We start from the raw sequence: 13,160 nt of genomic DNA on the forward strand, positions 1-13,160 counted from the left end.
AGAGAACTACAGATGCAGGCCCTTGACTAGAGATAAGGCCAGGACAATGGACAGCCTTAAGAAGGAAGAAAATGTTATTGGTTTCATTAGTTCTATGCACTAATCAGCTTAGCTACTACCACAAAAGACAAATGTGGATGGTTTCCTGTAATAAGTAAAGCTGTAAAATTAGCACTATACTTTTAAAATATCTGGTTAAGAGTCATGTGCCTGCTAATCTCACCTTCTCAAACTTTTCTAGCATTGACTGAATATGACAAATTATAACTGGCATTAATTAATAGACATGGAGGAAACCAATCCCCTGGCAGCTGATTAAAGTTCATAGACATTGATTAAATGGGTAGGTATATGCAGGATGAGAAAGGAGAAGGAAAGAAAGTCCACAATCATAAACAGAAGTGGAGACAGGAGCAATAATCTCAGAGAAGAATGGAGACAAAACTGCAAATGTGACAAGAGAAATACTGGTAGATTCACTTGGAGAGGAAAATGAGAAAATTATTTTAAGCTACATATTGTAAAAAATAGCTTAAACCCTGGCAAACTCCTGTATAGGTAGGGTGTTCCTATCACCTAGACTTTTGCAAGAAAAATAAGACACTATTAATAGGACAACAAGCATTACTGAATCTATTAACTAAAACAAATGTTCATTCTACATATAGCTATGAGAAATGGCTGAACAAAGAAATGAAGAAACATTACTCATATATAGAAACATTACATGTGATGGTCAACTTGACTGGGCCACAGGGTGCCCAGATATTTGTTCAAACATCTTGAGTGTTTCTGTGAGGGTGTTATTGGGTGAGATTAACAATTAAATTAGTTGACTGAGTAAAGCAGATTGCCTTCCCTAATGTAGGTGGTTTTCATTCAACTGGTTGAAGACCTGCATAGAATTAAAAGGGTTACCCTCCCAACAGTAGAAGGGAAATCCTACTGCCTGGGTACCTCGAGTGGGACATGAGTCTTTTCCAGTCTCTGGACTCTGAGACTCTAGCTCTTCCCGGGTCTCAAGTCTGCCAGCCTTTGGACTGGAACTTACATTGGCTCTCCTGATTCACGGGCTTTCAGACTCAGATTGGAACTAAACCATCAGCTCTCCTGGGCTTCTAGCATGCTGACTTAGACATAGACAAAAACAGAAAAAGACAGATTCCCAAGTTATAAAATCTTATATATCATACTTTCTCCTTGGATACTGAAGTGTCTAATTTCATCAATAAGAACAAACAACTAATGCAAAAGCATCTTCTACACCCTCTGTTTCTGTCCTTGCTGCACCTTCAGAATTTCTCAAGTCTCAGAAGGCAGGTGAGAGGAGGGTAATTAAACCAGAGGGGCAGAACTAGGGCATGGGTCACCCCAGGAGAGTAATAACCTAAGAGAATGAGAAGAATAAGGGAATGTAGAGGAGTCAAATTCACAACAATGAAGGCTTGCTGCAAAGTTAAAGGAAGGCCATGGCTGAGGTAAAGCATGAATAGCCATGAGTTAGCATGCAGGGCAGCTCCTTAAGGAGGCCTGGGCTAGAAGAATGGCTCTCATGTGCAGGCAAATTTGGTGGGTATAGAGTATAAGTTTGTGGGAGACTAGAAACTCTTCCTCAGGAGCGGTTGGGTGGCTCACTCGGTTATGCATCTGCCTTTGGCTCAGTCATGATTTCAGGATCCTGGGATCAAGACCCACGTTAGGCTCCCTACTCAGCGGGGAACCTGCTTCTCCCTCTCCCTGTCTGCTGCTCTGCCTATTTGTGCTCTCTCTGTCAAATAAAAAAACAAAATCTTTAAAAAAAAAAAAAAAAAAGAAAGGAAGGAAGGAAGGAAGGAAAAAAGAAAGAAAGAAAAGAAACTCTTCCTCACCTTCCTCCACAAGGAATTTCCTGAAATCTAGCTGCCAGAGATTGGGAAATAACAGAGCTCGGTGCTCAAGAGCCTGGGAGTTAATTGGATGTGGGTACAAATTCTGGTTCTGCAACTTTCTGTGTGATCTTGACTAAGTGGTTTATTCTCTGTCAAGCTCAATTCCCTAATACAGAAAATGGGTATACTACTATTAGTTGTTGTTTGTCTCTTCCAGGGAAAGCACTGCCTGCTCTTTTAAAAGGCCAGTATTCCTGATGGATGAGGAGAAATGGATGTCACTTAGAGTCACAAACTTCGTAGGTCTGCTTTAGTCTTCTATTAATCCCATTATAGGAGAGAACAGAGAAAACTGGAGTACTAGTGTGTATGGGTATGGGGGAAGAAGGGTGAATTAAAAGGGAGGAAAAAGATACAGAAAACAATTGAGTGAGGAATACTAATTTCATCTATTACTAATAAGCAATTTTCCTTGGATCCAGCCCTATTTGCCAAAACACTCTGTGGGCAATAAACACTAACCAACTGACTTAGGTACAAACATTTTATGAACAGAAAGTCCTTTCTAGAGTTAAGAACAATGTTTCTGAAAGAATAAGCCTAATGGTGAACTGCTGACACTTGGCCTTCATGTCTGGACCTCATTCACACAGCCCTAAAACTGAAGTAACCCATCACTTTAATGTACTTGACCATCCTCATGAAAGGCATAGAACCATGTTTCCTTGTCTGCAGGACTAGAGTTCTATATTGTTTCAGGATATCCTCCTTCCTACAGAGTATTTTCATATTATCATTATTGTATTTTAGCATGTGCCAGCAAGGACGACAACCTTTAAAATCAATTTGCACTCTTTAGTTCTAAATAAAGATTTTTATTTACAGTAATAACCTTCAAATTTTTGGCACATTCACCCCTTTATTGAAAGGCCAATCTGAATCTATTATTTTATGACTATAAGTGGTTTCATTTCCCTGAAGTAGAATGCCACTTGCTTTAAATGTACAGTTGAACATGCAAGGCACTTAGAAAATTTAATTTAAAAGCCTTAGGTAAATGGTCTCTGAAATGAGCTATTTGTATCCTGAACTGTCATTAAAGACAACCTGTCAGAAGTTCATCCAATATTTCATTTTATATCATAAGTTCCATTAAATTTTCATAACAAACTGATAAGCACTGCTAATGTCACTTCCCTTTCAAAAGTGTACCTAAGCCACAAGTAGTTTTCTTCTTAAGAAGTCTTACTCAAAAGAAGATTTTCGATCAGTGTCCATCACAGAAGCCAGGCCTGTTTATGAACCTAATTGTAAAAGTAACAGAAGATTTATCCTACCAGGTAAGAACCATGGTCCATCCTATTTAATATTCAGTCACTGATAATGGAGCCAATAATAAGTAATTCAGAAAGGCCTGGCCTAGCTGTTCTAACAATGCTCACCAGAGACATGAGCTCAATAAATTATTCACTAGGTAAATTTTTAATTTCATTTTATTGGCCCTGTACCTTCCTTATTACAATTTCAAGGACTGCCTGTAGTACTAACATGTAATTTGGCACATGAGTCTATATTCACCCATCCAATTCCTTAATCATACTCTCTATCCAACCCTGCCTATCATGGTTATATTTTAAAGTGAATTATAATATAGAAATAAACTATTGATTAAATTAATTATTACTTATCTAATAAGCCACTATACTAATTTAAACTTTTTTTATTATGTTATGTTAATCACCATACACTACATCATTAGTTTATGATGTAGTGTTCCATGATTCATTGTTTGCGTATAACACCCAGTGCTCCATTCAGTACGTGCCCTCTTTAATACCCATCACCAGGCTAACCCATTCGCACACCCCCTCCCCTCTAGAACTCTAATTTAAACTTTTAAAGTATAAGGAAAATAATCCAAAGGTGTATACTCTGTCCTCATATAATCCCTATACAAGCTTCTTTTAAAACCTGAAAGAAATACAGTATTTTCACTATCTCTATCAGTAGTCTAGACATTAGAGCATAGCAAATCTAATCATCCATTTGGGTTCAAAGAAAGCTGAAAGCTATGTAGGGTTAAACAAAGTAACCTCTCTAGCCATAGTTAGAAATATGGACTCAAGGAAATGGTTCATTGTTCCTCGTCATGGGGAAAGCATATGGGTTTTGGGAAGACCATGATTTCCTGGGAAATCTATGTCCATAAACGATCCACCTACTTGGAAGCTGGCATGTGGATTCTATGCACTTCTTAATAAAAATCTAAACTAGAGCATTTTCAATGTCTGTTATGGGGAAAGCACTACTTGGCTCACAGTCATAGATGTTCCCAAGTACATAAGAAGCCTAACCTAGTTCTTTGTGGTAGCTATATATTTAAGTGAATACATTAAAATGTAAAGTATCTTTTTACCTAAAATTTGAATGAGATGGAAATTTCATCTTGGATTGGATTTAACAATCTTGGATTTATTTTGACTGCATTTTTAAATTTCTGACCTGGAAGTTATTATGACAATAAGGGAGAGGGGAAATTTAAAGATTAAAAAAAGAAGTGAACTAAATGGAAAGAAGTGAAAAGAAAGGATAAAAATCAAAGAAAGAAAATAGTATGTCAGAACATTGGTAGAAGAGGTAAATACTACCATGGACTATGGGAAATGCCCTGGATTCTATTTGAGAAGACTTGGTTCTACTCCCACCTTGGGAATAGTGGTTAAATGACAAGTTATATTATCGTCAATCACAAAATAGAGGGTTTGAATCAAATCAAACTTCCAAAAGTGCCTTTTCTAAAAGTGAAAATATCTGTGTGCATATGTGTATACATATACATACATGTGTAATGTGTATACATACATAAGTCATATATATTAAAATGTTTTAAAACATTACTATGGCTGGATCCCTATTATGAAACTTCAGAAAAGTTAATGTTAATGATAAAGAAAAAAATACATAAAACAGATCATATAGCCACCCACCTAAAACAGGAATTCTATTATTTCAATAACCACCAACTTTTCTCCATACCATCACCTAATTGAAAACAAAAGAGACTCCAAGAAGGATCTAAATATCATATAGAACTTAATATTTTTAAGCTCTATTTGTAGCAATGCCACCAGGTAGGATTTGTAGGCTGCCTTTTCGAAGCACTTTCATTTACTTTCTCATTTTTCTTTCCAACATTCCTGTGATAATTTTATTTTTTTTTTTTTTTTTTTTTTTTTTTTTTTTTTTTTTTTTAAAGATTTTATTTATTTATTTATTTGAGAGAGAGAGAGAGAGAGAGAGAAACAGCATGAGAGGGGAGAGGGTCAGAGGGAGAAGCAGGCTCCCCGCCGAGCCGGGAGCCCGATGTGGGACTCGATCCCAGGACTCCGGGACCATGACCTGAGCCGAAGGCAGTCGCTCAACCAACTGAGCCACCCAGGCGCCCCCCTGTGATAATTTTAGAGGATAAGGTTAAATTGTTATTTTATAAATGAGAAATAAGATAGAATTTTAAGTGATTTATCCAATCATAACTAACTAGTGCAAGATAAGAGTTGGATTTTGCTTCTAATTTATAGTGCAGTGCTCTATTTTATAAATGGTAATAAAAACTTAGTATTTCTCTATGGGTTATCATGCAATTAACTATATACAATTCTTACAGCATTAGTTGAAATGTTTATCTCAAGTGTCTTAAACAAGTTCACACAACGATTAAGTGGATGAGATCTAAGTTGGTATCTTCTCATTTTAAAACTAATATTCAATTATTCCAGAAAGTATTTTATCTCCATGGGTGAATTAGGCCCAATATACTACTGTTTCTCTTTTGTACTTATTAAATCTATCTCTTCCAAATGAATCAGACTATTTTACAAATAAGGATAGAATACTGCATAGTAGTTAAAAATGTGGGCACTAGAACCAGATGGCATCCCTTATTAGCTATGTATCCCTGGTTTAATAATTTAACTTATTTGTACCTTGGTTTTCTCATCTACAGGTGGGGATGATTTTACTACCTACCTCATATTTTGTTAATATAAATAAATTGCTAAGAATAGCTTCTGGCATATATAAAGTTCTTGATAAATTAGTTACATCAAACCAGTTGTTTGTGGGTAAATACTAGGAGGGAATAACAATGAATGCCACATACACCCATTGCTTATGACATACCTACCCATATCAGGTACGGTGGTAGATGAGAGATAGCTATAGATTGCCCTCAAGAAGCAGTTCACTTCTCCCTTTCTTGATATTTAATGAAATCATGAGTAGCTCAGTTTTTAGAGAAGATTCCCAACATTCCCTGAAGATAAACTATATTCTTAGTAACTAGTAGAATGTACACGATTTAGAAGTATACTGTATCTACTCCTGAATCAGAGCAAGAATTTTGATAACTCACCATAGAGATATTGGTGAAGCATTAATTAGGGTAAAAAACTTGCATTCTGCCAGATGTCAAGGATGATCAAAATTCAGAACTGGCATCAAACACTAAAAACCTAAACCATTCATTTGAGTGGTTTCTCTTAACCACAGGAGATACAGGAGATACGAATGTTTAAGAAACACTAAGTTAATAACAGCAAAGGATGGATGTAATCAAATACTGGATTGACTGAGTAGTGTTTAGGTTGCATATGTGCAGTTACAGCTATATCTTTGTTACTGTAATGTACTACTAGAAATCTGAAACTGAAACTGTAGTTCATAAATGCAACCTCTACACACTTGCCTCTATTAATTTAATTATGTCAGTTTTTTATTTCACAAGTTTTCCTAATAACGTAATGATCAGAAAGAAAAGAAATAACAAAAGTTGGCAAGAATGTGGAGAAAAAGGAACACTTGTACACTGCTGGTGGGAATGTAAGTTGGTACAGCCACTGTGGAACACAGTATGAAGATTCCTCAAAGGGTTAAAAATAAAAATACCATATGATCCAACTGGATATTTACACAAAGAAAACAAAAACAGTAATTCAAAAAGATATATGCACCCCATATTTACTGTAACATTATTTATAATAGCCAAGATATGGAAGCAACCTAAGCGTAAGTGTCCATTTATAGATGGATGGATAAGAAAGATATGGTATACACACACACACACACACACACACACACAGGAATAATACGCAGCCATAAAAAGGATGAGGTCTAGCCATTTGTGATAACATGGATAGACTCAGAAGGTATTAAGCAAAGTGAAATAAATCAGACTAAGAAAGTCAAATACCATATGATTTCACTTACGTGTGGAATCTTAAAAAAACAAATAAATAAACAAACAAACAAAAACCAGAATCAGACTTATAAATAGAGTGCAAACTGATGGCTGCCAGAGGGGAGGGGAATAAGGGGTTGGGAAAATGGGTGAAGGAGAGTGGAAGATACAGGCTTCCAGTCACAGAATGAGTGAATCATGGGAATGAAAGGAACAGCATAAGGAATACTGTCAATGATATTGTAATAGTGCTGTATAGTGACAGATGGTAGCTACACTTGTGGTGAACACAGCAAAATGTACAGAGAAGTTGAATCACTATGCTGTATACCTGAAACTAATGTAACACTGTGTGTCAACTACACTCAAAAAATAATAATTATTATTATTATCAGGGTGTAACAGAACAGCCTGTATACGATTAAATGGTAAAAAAGAAATGATAGGTACTTAGAAGATTCCATGCTGAGCATGGAGCCTGAGGTAGGGCTCGATCCCAGGACCCTGAGATCATGACCTGAGCCGAAACCAAGAGCAGGATGCTTAACCGACTGTGCCACCCAGGCACCCCTAGAGTATTTCTATCAGAACTGAATTTGTTGTTGTAGAAGAAAGAGAAAGAATGAAAGAAAAGAAAGAGAGACAGAGAGAAGAAAGGAAAGGAAAGGAATAAGAGAAAAAGAGACAGGGAAGTGGGGGGGGAGATAGGAGAAAGAAAATATAAGACCCTGTATTTTATTTTCTACTACCAGTATATTTAATATTTAGCTATTAATTGATTATATCTACTCATTTGAAATACAGATAGTCTAGTGACTTAAATTATAGTAAGCCCATAAAATGGAACATTAACATTACTATAATGGTTTTAGAGTACATTTAATGAATATTTTTTAAATTTATTTTTAATTGAAGTATAGTTGACATATATTAGTTTCATGTGTACAACAGAGATTCAACAATTATATACATTACACAATGCTCACCATGGTAAGTAGTTACCATCTGTAACCATACAAAGTTATTACAATATTATTGACTATATTCCCCATGCCATACTTTTCATCCACACGACTTATTTTATAACTGGAAGTTTGTACCTTTTAATCCCCTTCACCCATTATGTCTATCCCCCCACATCCCTCCCCTCTGGCAACCACCAGTCTCTTCTCTGCATTTATGAGGCTGCTTCTGTTTTTTTTATTATTTGTTCATTGGTTTTATTTTTTAAATTCCATCTAAGTGGGATCATGTGGTATTTGGCTTTCTCTATCTGATTTATTTCACTTAGCATAATACCCTCCAGGTCCATCCCTGTTGTCACAGATGGCAAGATCTCATTCTTTTTTGTGGTTGAGTAGTAGTCCATTGTGTATATATACCATATCTTCTTTATCCATTCATCTATTGATGGACACTTAGGTTGCTTCCATATCTTGTATTGTAAATAATTCTGCAATAAACATAGGAGTGCCTATCTTTTCAAATTAGTGTTTTCATTTTCTTTGAGTAAATACCTAGAAGTAAAATTACTGAATCATATGGTATTTCTATTTTCAATTTTTTGAGGAACATCCATACTGTTTTCCACAGTGGATGCACCAATTAACATTTGCAACAACAGTGCACAAGGGTTCCCTTTCTCCATATCCCCACCAACACTTGTTACTGGTTTTTTTGATACTAGCCATTCTGACTGGTGTGGGGTGGTATGTTTTTGTGGTTTTGATAAGCAATTCCTTGATGATGAGTGATGTTGAACATCTTTTCCTTATCTCTGGCCATTTGTATATCTTCTTTGCAAAAAACATTTATTTGGATCCTTTGCCCATTTTTAAATTTTATTTATTTATTTATTTATTTATTTATTTATTTATTTATTTATTGAGAGAGAGCGTGTACACACAAGGTGGGGAGGGGCAGAGGTAGAGAGAGAGGAAAGAGTGCACAACTCTTAAGCAGACTCCAGGCCCAGCAAGGAGCCCAATGTGGGGCTCAATCTCACAACCCTGAGATCATGACGTAAGTCAAAATCAAGAGTTAGACACTTAACTAACTGAACCACCCCACCCTGCCCCCCCACTGCCCATTTTTTAAATCAGATTTTTTTTTTTTTTTGGTGTTGAGTTGTAGGAGTTCTTTATAGATTTTGGATATTGACCCTTTGTCAGATATAGTAGTTGCAAAAATCTTCTCCCATTCAGTAGGTTGCCTATTCATTCTGTTGATGGCTTCCTTTGCTGTGCAAAAGTTTTTTATTTTGATGTAGTCCCAATTGTTTATTTTTGCTTTTGTTTCCCTTGCCTGCGGGAGAGATCCAGAAAAACACTGACAAGGCCAATGTCCAAGAGATTACTGCCTGTGTTTTCTTTCAGGAGTTGTATGTTTTCAGATCTTACATTTAGATCTTTAATCTATTTTCAGTTTATTTTTGTTTATTATGTATGAAAGTAGTCTAGTTTCATTCTTTTGCATGTAGCTATCCAATTTTCCAACAAAATTTATCTGAGGGACTGTCTTTTGCCATGGTATATTCTTGCCTCCTTTGCTGGAGATTCACCACATAAGCATGAATTCATTTCTGGGTTCTCTATTCTGTTCCACTGATCTATGTGCCTATTTTTGTGCCAGTACCATACTGCTTTGATTACTGTAATACTGTAGTGTAGTTTGAAATCTAGGATTATGATATCTCTCCGGTTTTGTTCTTTCTCAAGATTGCTTTGACTATTCAGGGTCTTTTGTGGTACCATACAATTTTAGGATTGTGTGTACTAGTTCTGTGATAAATACTATTACTATTTTGATAGGCATTGCATGGAATCTGTAGGTATGGAAACTTTAACAATATTAACTCTTCCAATCTCTAAAGATGGTACATCACTCTGTTATTTGTGTCATCTTTAATTACTTTCATCAATGTCATAGTTTTTAGAGTACAGGTATTTCACCTCGGTGAAATTTATTCCTAGGTATTTTATTCTTTTTGATGCAACTGTAAATGGGATTGTTTCCTTATTTCACTTTCTGATAGTTTGTAAATTGCAACAAATTTCTGTATATTGATTTTTTTATCCTATTACTCTACTGAATTCATTTATTAGTTCTAATAGTTTTTTGATGGAGTCTTTAGAGTTTTCTACATATAGTATTATGTCATCTGTAAACAGTGACAATTTTACTTCTTCCTTGTATTTCTTTTCCCTGATTGCTGTGGTAGAATTTCCAGTACTGTGTTGAATAAAAGTGGTGAGAATAGACAGCCTTGTCGTGTTCCTGATTTTAGAGAAAAACTTTCAGCCTTTCACCACTGAGTATGTTTGCTGCGTGTTTGTCATCTATGGCCTTTATTATGTTAAGGTATGTTCACTTTATATCCACTTTGTTAACTGGTTTTATTATAAATGGAGGCTGAATTTTGTCAAATGTTTTTTCTTCATCCATTGAGATAATATAATTGTTATCCTTCACTTTATCAATGTAGTGTATCCCACAGATTGATTTACAAATATTGAACCATCCTTGCTCACTGAAATAAATACCACTTGATTGTGGTGAATGATCTTTTTGATGTATTGTTGAATTCAGTATTTTGTTGAGGTTTTTGCACCTATATTCATCAGGGATATTGATCTACAATTTCCTTTCTTTGTAGTGTCTATGTCTGGTTTTGCTATCAGGGTAATGCTGGTCTTATAGAATTGATTTGGAAGCTTTCTTTCCTCTTCCGTTTTTCAGAATAGTTGAAAAGGATGTGTTGTTGTTTTTTTTTTTAATTTTTGGTAGAATTCACCTGTGAAGCCATTTGGTCCTGGATTTTTGTTTGCTTGGAGTTTTTTGACTACCAATTCCATTTCATTACTAGTTATCAGTCTGCTGGAATTTTCCATTTCTTTTTGATTCCATCTCAAAAGATTGCATGTTTCTAGGAATTTATCCATTTCTTCTAGGTTGTCCAACTCATCATTGTATAATTTTTTGTAGTAGTCTCTTAAAATTATTTGTATTTCTGTGGTGTCAATTATAACTTCTTAAATTTCTGGTTTTGAGTCCTCTCTCTCTTTTTCTTGATGAGTATAGGTTTATTTATTTTGTTGATCTTTTCCAAGAATCACCTTTTAATTTCATTGATCTTTCCTATTGTTTTTTTAGTCTCTATTTCATTTATTTCCACTCTGATCTTTATTATTCCCTTCCTTCTACCAACTTTGGGCTTTGTTTGTTCTTTTTCTAGTTCCTTTAAGTGTAAAATTAGATTGTTTATTTGAGATTTTTCTTGTTTCTTGAGTTAAGCTGTATCACCATGAGCTTCATTTTAGAGCTGCTTTTCCTGTATCCTGAAGACTTTAAACTGTGTTTCCATTTTCATTTGTCTCAAGGTATTTTTTGATTTCCTCTTTGATTAAAATCAAATTTACCCATTGGTTTTTAGTAGCATGGTGTTTAGCCTCCATGTGTTTGTGTTTTTTCCTTGTATTTAGTTTCCAGTTTCCTACTTTTGTGGTCAGAACAGATGCTTAATATATTTTTAATCTTCTTAAATTTATTGAGACTGGTTTTATGGCCTAACATTTGTTTTATCCTGGAAATGTCCTATGTGCACTTAAAGAAAAATATGTATTCTGCTGTTTTTGCATGATGTTATATATATATATTTATATATTCATGTATATTTATGTATATTTATATTTCTATTTTATATTTATTTATATTTATATATTTATATATTATTATAAAGATATTTTATATTATTATATTATATAATTATAATAATTGTACAATTAATTACAATATTATTATAAAAAATAAAACATTGCATTTATATATATCAGCTAAGTACATCTGGCCTAATGTGTCATTCAAAGCCACTGTTTCCTTATAGATTTCTGTCAGGATGATCTACCCACTGATGTAAGTGGGGTATTAAATTCCCCTACCATTATTGTATTACTGTCAATTTCTTCCTTTATGTTTGTTAATATTTGTTTTATATATTTAGGTAGTCCTATGTTGGGTGCATAGATATTTGAAATTCTTATATCCTCTAAAGAAGATGTGGTATACACACACACACACACACACACACACACACACACACACACACACACACTGGAATATCATGCAGCCATCAAAAGGAATGAGTTCTTGCCATTTGCAATGACGTGGATGGAACTGGAGGGTATTATGCTGAGAAAGACGTGTCATATGATCTCACTGATATGAGGAATTCTTAATCTCAGGAAACAAACTGAGGGTTACTGGAGTGGTGGGGGGTGGGAGGGATGGGGTGGCTGGGGGATAGACATTGGGGAGGGTATGTGCTATGGTGAGTGCTGTGAATTTTCTAAGACTGTTGAATCATAGACCTGTACTTCTGAAACAAATAATACATTATATGTTAAAAAAAAAAAAAAGAAGAAGAAGAAGATAGTAGGAAGGGAAAAATGAAGGGGGGGAAATCGGAGGGGGAGACAAACCATGAGAGACTATGGACTCTGAGAAACAAACTGAGGGTTCTAGAGGGGAGGGGGGTAGGGGGATGGGTTAGTTTGGTGATGGGTATTAAAGAGAAAAAAAAGGGCTTTAACTATTGTATGGCACATTTATATGGAAGAACATTCCCATTAATTATATTTCATTTTCAATATTCGAAAATAAAATTCTTATATCCTCTTACTGGATTGATCCCTTTATCATTATGTAATGCCTTTTTTTTCCTCTTGTTACAGTCTTTGTTTCAAAGTTTATTTTGCCTAAGTATTGCCACCCCAGTGGTTTGTGTTTTGGGTTTTGGGGGGGGTTGCCTCCATTTGATGATACATCTTTTTCCATCCTTCACTTTAAGTCTGCATGTGTCTTTAAGTCTGAAATGAGTCTCTTGTAGGCAGCAGAGAGATGGGTCTTGTTTTTTTATCCATTCACTCCTCCTATATCTTTGGATTGGAGCATTTAGTCCATTTACATTTAAAGTAAATGTGGATAGATATGTACAGCTGCCATCTTGTTAATTGTTTCCTGGTTTTGTAGTTCTCTGTTCCTTTCTTCTTCTCTTGCTC

Source organism: Halichoerus grypus, chromosome 9 (assembly GCF_964656455.1).
Source record: "Halichoerus grypus chromosome 9, mHalGry1.hap1.1, whole genome shotgun sequence".
NCBI lineage: Eukaryota > Metazoa > Chordata > Mammalia > Carnivora > Phocidae > Halichoerus > Halichoerus grypus.